The sequence below is a fragment of the Dromaius novaehollandiae genome, chromosome 1 (assembly GCF_036370855.1).
Source record: "Dromaius novaehollandiae isolate bDroNov1 chromosome 1, bDroNov1.hap1, whole genome shotgun sequence".
NCBI classification, from domain to species: domain Eukaryota; kingdom Metazoa; phylum Chordata; class Aves; order Casuariiformes; family Dromaiidae; genus Dromaius; species Dromaius novaehollandiae.
The window spans coordinates 205,451,654-205,461,098 of record NC_088098.1 but is presented as its reverse complement, the minus strand read 5'-3'; the positions used below and the strand labels follow the sequence as shown (position 1 = coordinate 205,461,098).

Genomic DNA, 9,445 nt, shown 5'->3' with positions numbered 1-9,445 from the left:
TTGTCATTAGGCTAGGCCCAATGCATGCCTTTTAAAAACTAGTATTTGTCAAATACTGTCCCCCAGTTACCTGAAGGAACTTCTCATTATAAATGGGAAGGGGAAGAGATGGAGAAGCACTCATGCCTCTCCAAAGATGTACATCCAGTCCTATTGCAGACATAGGTGTGAGGGAGAAACTTGGGTAGTCAATTATTTTCTTCAAAGTTCATTCTCTATCTTTTGGTCATATTCTGCAATTGATTAAGGAAGAAGGGCAAAATAATCCCAATAATAATGCTATTGATAAGATCAGCCCTCCATGTGGCTAAGAAAAAGAACATGTTATGCTCAGCTTGAAAGAAGAGCAGAGACTGAGTGAATGGGAAAGATGTGCAAAACAGATAAGAGAAGAGCTCAGAAATGACTTAAACTCTGCAGATGTGCTGCATCTGTTTGCTTGCCCACTGGGGACACTGAGATAAAGAGATTAAGGCATTTATACAGAGATGGTTAGACAACTAGATCAGATAAGCAAAATGCAGCTACCTTGACTTAAAGTCTATAATAACCGTAATACTGCAACAAAGGGATGAATATAATTCACTGTCAATATCTTAAACATTGAACGTAAATGCCATAAAACAGCAAATGATTGTGCAGTGATGGAGTAAAAACAGAAGTAACCTTGCAAAGGATACACACAACCAAATGAAAATTTTAACAGGTTGTCTTAAAAGTTGTGTGCTACTTCACTTCCAAAAAAAAGATAAAACTGGTATTCATACTTATACTGCCTTTTCATAGAGAAGTAAAAAAGACAGAGGTAAACATAAAAAGTTGCTGTTTTAAATAAATACGCACCTTGACAAGAACTTTAAGTAAAAATAAATTAAAAGCAAAAATAATGTAGCCCTAGTTGCACCTAGTCTTTAAAAATAACACTGCTCTATAAGCTTCACAAGAGTCAGTAAAGGCCATAAAATCCAGTTTTTATTGCTTAAAAATGTATTTTTTTAAACTTGATCTCTTCTTGTAAAAGCAAATAAGAACCAATGAAAGTCGCCTCTTTACAAGTAATTCCTTATAGCTGTCATAAATAACTACAATATGTAAAAAATACATTTATTAGCAAAAATGCTTCTGGCTTTAACATTCACTTTGGAAATATTGAGAAATGGACCCTCATGAGTTATTCATAAGATCAGAATTAATGCAGTCACTATTCCTGGGTTCTGATTAAATGCTGGCTTGTAACCTAGTAACACTGGAAATAATGACCAGATGATAATGTTCTGTGAATTGAGTCAATGACAAGAAGCTTTGATATGTCAAATCACAATATTATTTGCCCAGCAGAAATATGCCCAGATAACCATCCAGAGTTGTGGAGACAATCTTCTTCTGTTTGTAGGGCATACTGTATTCAGCCAATGCATGTTTCTAATGATGGAGTCATTCTCACTCTTTCGCTATCATAGTTCAGACAGCTGTAGAAGGTCACGAAGAAACAGAAATTTGCAATTTCAGATAAAAAATAAGAAGTAAAAGTGAGGGGTTTTTTTTTCAGCTCATCTTCACTGATATTAGTGGACAGAATTTATTAAACATGACGTTGAGTTGCAAATCCTCTGACAGACTTCCATACAATATACAAGACCACAAAAGTGTATAAAAATGTGTCACTCATCACTGATAACTTATCTTGCTAGAGGGGTCAATATAAAGACAAGTAAACACAGAGAAAAAACTCATATTAGTATTGCCAAGATTTAAGACTGGAGTTGTGTAACACCCACTGCCCCCAGCAGATTCCAAAATTAAACAGAAAATACCTAGGATGGGAAAAACAAATAAATACAGACAGCAAGACAAATTAGTAAAGAAAAATGCATAGACACACATACATATTTGTATACCAAACTCAGCTTCAGAGAGCATAAACCACCGAAATGGAATCATTGAAGCAGAGAAAAATCTCGGGAAGTGGGTACTAGACAACAACTACTCAGTTAACACAGAAGGAAAAAATCCCTAATTACTTGTGGGAGGCAAAGAAAAGGCAAGGCTAAAAAAAGTATGGAAGGACACAGAGGCATTAAATGGCAAAGCAGAAAGTTGGCTGCCACAGGAAAAGGAAAAAAAGGGGGGGGGGGGGGGGGGATTAAAACCAGCCTGGTTCCTGAGCGTAGCCATTAGGTGCATAGAGCAGGACTGCGCGCTAGATGAGTAAAAGGCAGCAGCGCAACCCCAGAAAGGCTAATTTTAGTTAGCGGCGCCGCCGGAAGGCAGCGCTGCGCCGAAGGCTTGGGACCGCACCGCGCCGCGCTGCGCTGCGCTGCTTGCGCGGGGCCGGGCGTGCAGGGCGGCGGGGCGGGGGCGCGCAGCGGCACGGAGCGGAGCGCGCCGGCAGCGGTGCCGGGCGCGGCGCGGCGCGGCGCGGCGCTCTGTTGCAGCGGTCTGCGGTTACGGCGGGATGGGAAGGGGCGGCGGGGCAGGGGCGGCTGCGGAACAAAGGCGCCGGGGCCGCCGGGCCAGGCGCTCGCTGCCGCCTCCGCGGTGTCGCCCTGAGCGGGCGGTGCGGGGCTCCCGGCGCCCCGGGCCCGGCTGGGAGCGCGGCTGCAGCGGGAGAGGGAGGGTCATCACCGCGGGGAGAGAAAGCACAATTAAGCAAAAACCCCACCTGGACGGCGGGGGGAGAAGGGAGGCGGGGGGATGCTTTCTGGCGAAAGCCGAGCTCGGTGGCTTGGGTTACAGAGGGGCAGAGATAAGGCGAGAGCCAGCGCTTCGCGGGAGGCAGGGCGCTCGCCAAGTCAGCTGCTGGCGTTCACGCTCCGGGGCAGAGCAAGCGGAGAAGGGGGAGAAAATAAGGGAGGAAGGCGGCGAGGAGGAGGAGGGGGGTCCTTGTGCGCTTAGGGGTAGGGGCGAGCTCCGGCGGCGTGCGGCGGTGGGGAGCCCCGGCCGGGCGGTGTGAGCTCACACACACACATATACACACATATAACCCCACGCAGAGGCCGGCTGGCAGGGGCGGGCAGCCCCCCGGGAGCAGCCGGAGGAGGCGCCTCGGTCCCCCCGGCGGGGAGGGGGCACGGCGGGGCCGGGGAGGGACTCGCGGGAGCTGCCGGCGCGGCGCGGTGCGCGGAAGATGCTTTCACCTGTGTCTCTTCATCAGTGAGCGAGGAGAGGAGAGGAGAGGCGGTCGGGGCTGGAGAACTACCTCTGGATGGTTTAAAGAAAAAAAAAAAGGCAAAAAAAAAAAAAAAACCACTCCGCAATCCTCTGCTCCCCACAGGCTGAGCACCATAAGGGACTGCTATATTTGAGGCTGTCGGGAGGATGGTCGGGAGAGACTGAAAGTCAGGGCGAGGGAGCCTGTGCCACAGCAGCGGTAAGTGTCTTTGCCATTCCCCCAGCCGGGCACTGATTTCCCTGATTAGACTTTTGAGTGCGTGCAGATTATTTGTTGTATTATCCATCGCGGCGTCTCTGCGAGCAGCCTGCTGCGAAGCCAGCAATGGTGAGAGATCCCGTCTTTCGGTTCCAGCTGCAGGTTTATATGTTTTGATTTTTTTTGTTGTTTTTGAATCTTACATTGAAGCTGTTGCCATCACAGAACCGAAAAGTTGGAGCAGAAATTGCTGTGATCTATTATATGCCTCCTGTCATTTAACCAGCCAGCAAACTATTGCTGTGAATGAGTTGTGAAGAGAGATGTGAAGCTCTTAGAAAGAACGAATATATACTCTGAAGGAAGAATGCCTTTTCTTAATGTGCTAATTTTTTATGTTTGGGAGAGCTAACAAGCTAAGGCTTGAGGGTGAAGTAGAAGATGATCTAGTGTATTGAGTTTATAGTGATGCACTAGAAGTTGTGTTGTTGTGAAGTTCAGAATGGTACTTGGCTTTGGGATAAACAATTATCTCCTGAATTAGAAAAGTAGTGTGTCTGGACTGTGTTCCTGCAGCTGACAGGCAAAAAAGTAAATGAAATCACATAAAGATGCACTGATTTTTCCCCTCTGAGGTGAAGGCAGGGGATAAGAAGACTATGTGGAATGTTTCTGGCTAGAAGATGAACTGAGAATTATTCCTGGAACGTAGAGTATGGTATTGTGTTGCAAAGATTTTTATCTCAGAAAAAATCAGCATCCATTAAGCTAGCTACACTTATTGAGATGTTTAGTTTCATTTCTCTTGAGCACAGAAACTTCCTAAAACATAAGTTATACAAAAAGACTGAGTAATGTGGCTACCTAAAACTAAAGTTTTCTATTTGTTGTAACATTTCAGAAATTTACCATAACATTTTGGCAAAGGTAGTTTGCTTTTTTTTTCCTTTAAAAAGTAATATTTTCTTTGAATGACATGTTTTCAATGAGGTTTTTAGTGAAGGACCTGATGTCAAGATCTTTTAAAAGAGCTACAGTTTTCCCCTAGTCATTGGTGAGCTTTGGATCAAACCCTAAAGTTTGAAATGACAGATAAATTACATGCTGACTGATAGCCAAAAGCTAAGGGGAATTCCTGACAATTAAAATTTAGATGACATTTTCCAATTAATAGAAGTGCAATTAATTATTCTTGAGTTATATAGTAGAACTCCTTCAGAAGTACTTTATGGCAATCAATATTAGCACAAAATCAGTTCATCATGATTAATATTATTACAGTGAATACCAAAGGAATAAGCAATAATTGGGCCATTATTCTAAAGTGTTATCAAAATGTCTATTAGAATTTATAAATATATTCCTTTTAGTAGACTGTCTTTAATTACCATGTCATTTATCTGCAAAGTTTAAAAAAAAAAAAAAAAAACCTTTCAATATCTATACTGGAATTTGGGAATAACTTGTTTACTGTTAAGTGTACTAAAAGGAGAGCAGAAACTGAGATGTGAACTATGGTAATTAAAGAATATTTCACATACTGTGGCCCTCTGTGGCAATATGCCTTTAACTATGTGAATGATTAAGAAATGTGGTTACAACGGCAAAGTCTTGGAAGACTACAACTATAAAGAAAGAAGGATGAAGCGTTCAGCTTTATTAAAGTTGAAAACTGTTAAATAGTTAAAAAAGTGGACTAATCAACGTGCAGCTCTTTTATTCCATACACTTGCAGAGCAAATGTCCCTGCAAGAACTCCGAACTAGCAGTGTGTGACAAAGAAGTGTGAAGATACAAACGGATAATCTGGAGCCTAAGAGTGTAGATTTTAGTTTTGTTGTTCAATATGAACCTGAAGGTCATATTGTGAATTCTAGGTTAAATTGTCAGGGGAAGGGATTTTAATTTCACTCTATAACCAGGGCAGATGTACTACGAATGGAAATAGAAAATGCAAAAAAGATATGACTTGCTGAATTATAGCTGTGAATTTGGAAGAAAGTAACTTTGAAAACAGATCTTTGAGGAAAAATATTGTAGTAGTTAACATAAAAGGGGGTGATTAAAACCTCTGCTGTTAGGAAATAACAAGGGGAACTTTAAGAAATACATAACTTAGATGACTGTCAGCACAGATTCAATACAGGAAGGTCATGACTGGCAAATTTGCTCAAGTTCCCTGAATAAGTTGCTGACGTGGTAGGCTATTGGGGAATCAGTGTTATGATTTATGGGGGTTTCAGAAAACGTCTAGTTCTGTGCTCCACGAAATATTGATCTGGAAAGTAAATTTTGGAAGGAGTACTGGAACGGATTCAAACCTAACAAGGAACCAGAGGGTGTCAGTAAAGGTAAGGAGCTCTGGATGAAAGGAGGAGGTTAAAAGTATGGTGTTTTAAGTGACCGTCCGAGGTCCATTTTTCTGCTCACTATAAAGCTGGCATGTGTAAAAAGAGTATATCTGATTTGCTAGCAATATAGAAAAATCTGTTCATTTGAGCATATTCAACACACAGAAAGTTTTCTGGCTAGGTTAAAGGTAGCAATAGTTATGTTAAGTAATTAATGGAAGTCTTTATTAAAGGCATCGTAGGAAAGTGTATATTAAGAATATACATGGCAAGAGGTTGGAATTGAGCCAGTTGAGGTGATTGGTTCAGTGACTTTGCAAAAAATGGTACTTCTGAATGGTTTTGTCTTTCTGCATGCAGCCTGCAACACAGATTTTGGTTCTTCGGCAATCACTGCATAATTTGCCTCTGTTGCTCTCCTCCCTCCATATGTTCCTGCTAACAGCTTGCGTGTTGCACTTTCTCTCAGTTTCAGAACCACCTCAGTCACTTGAACAATTTCTCATACCCTAAAATACTAAGCTGAAATCTGTCATATTCTACACTGTGGTCTTAGTTCTTGAGAATGAATGTCAAATACGCATTTATCTGCTAATGTTATATTGGTAGGTGTTTCACAAGTGTTGTTTTTTTTTCTTTTTTTCCCTCTCCTCCTTCTGCACGTAGCTTCTATGATGCTTTTTTTTAGGGTCTGTTCTGCTCTGTGTTATTAACTTCTTAGCACTTCACAAGGGAAAAATGCTCTGGTCGGAAGTGATGGAGTCCCTACAGAGTTTTAGTTTCTGAGCAATTCTGATCAATAACATCACATTAGAGGCCGGTACCTTTTAAAAAAAGATATATGAAATTCTTAAACCTTTGTAAGCTAAATACATTCTGTTATTATTTCAATTTAAGATTTCAAAGCCACATAATACATGAGTGTATATGTGTATCTGTATGTGTTTATACACACACATATACATATGCATTAGTGTAATGATTCCATGTCTTTGCAAGCTGGGAGAGAAGCAACAATAAAATACTGTCTTGTTAGTGGACGGAAATGTAATTTGTTTGTTTGTTTGTTTTTTAATAAATTTCTTGGATGATTTATGAAAATATCCCAAAGTGTATGAATCATAACCAACAGTGATCTTTGCTCATATGCCACTTTCTAAAAGGAAGTTCAGAATGATTTCTCACTGTACTTTCTAAAAGCTACAAATCAGGCTTTAGGAGTTGCAACTGGATGTAAAATATGGGAATGAAATGTTAGATTCTGTATGCTATGGATATGATAAAAGGGTAGACTTACCAACCATGTTATAGCTGATGTTCTTGACCACATATGCCCAAACTTATTCTGCATGGTCACCCCCCAAAGCTATCTTGTAAGCTTATGGAGTCAGGAGGGTGCCATCAGAATGAGAGGGTAGTGCATGCTTTCATGTAGACCATCAACAGCATTGTTCACCTCTTTATGTCTCCTTCAGGACCAAACTTATACATTAGTCTTTGGAAAAAATGTTCCCTCTTCTCCATTTCCATACCTTGAAATAGAAAATGTATCAAACTCTTTCCATTCCTCAGCAACTCCATGGAGTTTTATGTTTTCAGGGTGCTCTTAAAGGTTTTATTGTAAATGGTGTTAAACCATGATGATATCTATGGAGAACTTTCTTCTGGTGAAAGTAAAATTAGACAAACATTGAAGGTAGTTCATTATAGTTACTGGCAGGAGTAAAGGGTGACAACCTTCCACTTAGCATACAAGAAGAGGGGCTTCAGCCTCCTCGTGAGTGAGAAATGCTTAAAGTTATTAGTAGCCAGGAGTTTAAGATTCACTGTGTCCAGTGGGACTCCTAGCCTGCAAATCATTTTGATGAAGGCTAAGTGTACAGCTTTGTAATTCATGTAGAGAGCTCACTCTTTTAGGTGTCTCCCCGTACCAAAGAGCATCAATTTGCAAGAACACATGAACCCCGTATTATTTTTATTGGTTTTATAGTCTTCACTAAGTGCATGAGGGGCATTGTGCAGCAGATGCAACATTTCTGGTTACCACCTACATTCTACACCAATACATTTCATTGACACAGCTAGATTTGACCAATTCAACCACTTCATTTGATAGCTAGACAGATGGAAAGGTGAATGAAAAAGACTTTATGGTCACAGGTATCAAAGATGCTGACCTAACAGCATTAACTCCTCATCTTATTATTTTGAGAAAACATTCAAACATGATGCTTGCAGAGTTGTAATTCTTGCTTGGGTGTGAAAACAGGCAGATGTGTTTGCTGCAGTAATCTCTCCCCAAAAATGTACTCTCAAAGCTATTTAGTAATTGGCAAGGAGATTAATGGAAGCTTACTTTTTTGCAAAAGTGATTAATTGTCACATGTTCATATACGCATGCATCTTCTTTGCTGAGAGACAACCAGTCATGCCCATTAAATTATTCTATAGACTTTTATAGGCTATCTCCTCTCACTCAGATCCAGATCTCTGCATAAACCTGAATCTTAATGGATTGAACCATATGAAAATGGGTCAGCAAAGTCACAGTATTTATTTTTTTTATCTCTTCTTCAGAGGTGGTTCTCACAGAGAACATTTTCCAGAAGTCAAGTGTCAATCAAAAAATGATCCTGAACATGCTGGAAAACTTTTGTGGCGTTCAGCACTGTTGATCTAGCAGAATCATTCAGCTTTGTCATGTTTGTATTACTGTGATATAATCAGATGTATTCACGTTGTCATTTATTCTTGTGATGGCTTGGAGGGGAGCAGATGGACAGTTTCTGAAATGGAGAAACTAGAAAATGCTGAAAATTTCATGAGCAAACTTGTTTATATGTAGGAATTTAAGTATGCCTAGCACACAAAAATGTGGTTGTACTCTGGACAAGCATCTGAACTTCTGGACATAGATTAATATTCTGTTTTGTTTGTTTTTTCTATGTCTTCTAATTTTTATTCCACAAGAATGCACTGCCTAGAATATTATAGCCCACTTTCTGGACCAAATTAATCATATTAAATTTGGTCTGTAAGGTTGCACATGTACATTTGCAAGCCTGAAAAGATTTCAGGCATAGTTCTGTACCTACTGTTTAAGTTGCTTTGATGGACAGTTTGCTGATTGCATATATAAACTGTAGTTTTTGCTAGTATAACATAACTTGTAGGTATACATATATTTGCATATATTTACAAAAATATATATATTTAGAAAAATGCAGATGCCACTTTAAAATGCAGATACTGCAACTGTCGAATTCACATCACAAATCCATACTAAATAGTATTTAGATTAGAACTCTGATTGCCATAGAAGATTTGTTGTTTTATTAGCAAGGTCCTCTGACTCCATTATAAACCTTATCATTATTATCATCATCATAGCAACTAGGCACTATAATCATAAATCAAGATTGCATTGTACTAGGAGTTGTAAACACAAAATGGTTCCTGAATCAAAGAACGTATGGCTTAACTCAAGAGCTCTCCCATTTTCCTATTACTTGTGACCTCTGAAAGGCACACATCTAAGGGAAGGTATCTGTGTCTCAGAGCCATGCTGCCATAATCATGTACAGATTTCAAGGTCACTTCCCACACCAGAGGGAAAAAAAAGATATTGTCTGTGACGCTACATGTGTAATGATCACATGCTTATGCTGTAAAGTGCCTTGTACATTTGTCTGAATACAGTGCACCAACAGTCTACAACAATTAC

The 9,445-nt window shown here is 40.3% G+C and overlaps 1 protein-coding gene across 3 annotated transcripts in view; it reads left to right on the top strand.

The window, feature by feature from the left end:
• Window positions 1–2,371: 2,371 nt before the first annotated feature.
• Window positions 2,372–9,445, top strand: part of CNTN5 (contactin 5) — a 656,184-nt gene continuing 649,110 nt past the window's right edge. For 2 of the 3 annotated variants that reach the window (XM_026109144.2, XM_064505106.1), the window contains exon 1: window positions 2,547–3,370. The gene's annotated coding sequence lies outside the window, so the exon portion shown is untranslated. Of the gene's footprint in view, window positions 2,438–2,546; window positions 3,371–9,445 lie in introns of those variants that run through there. The other variant, XM_064505105.1, reaches the window with a different exon arrangement.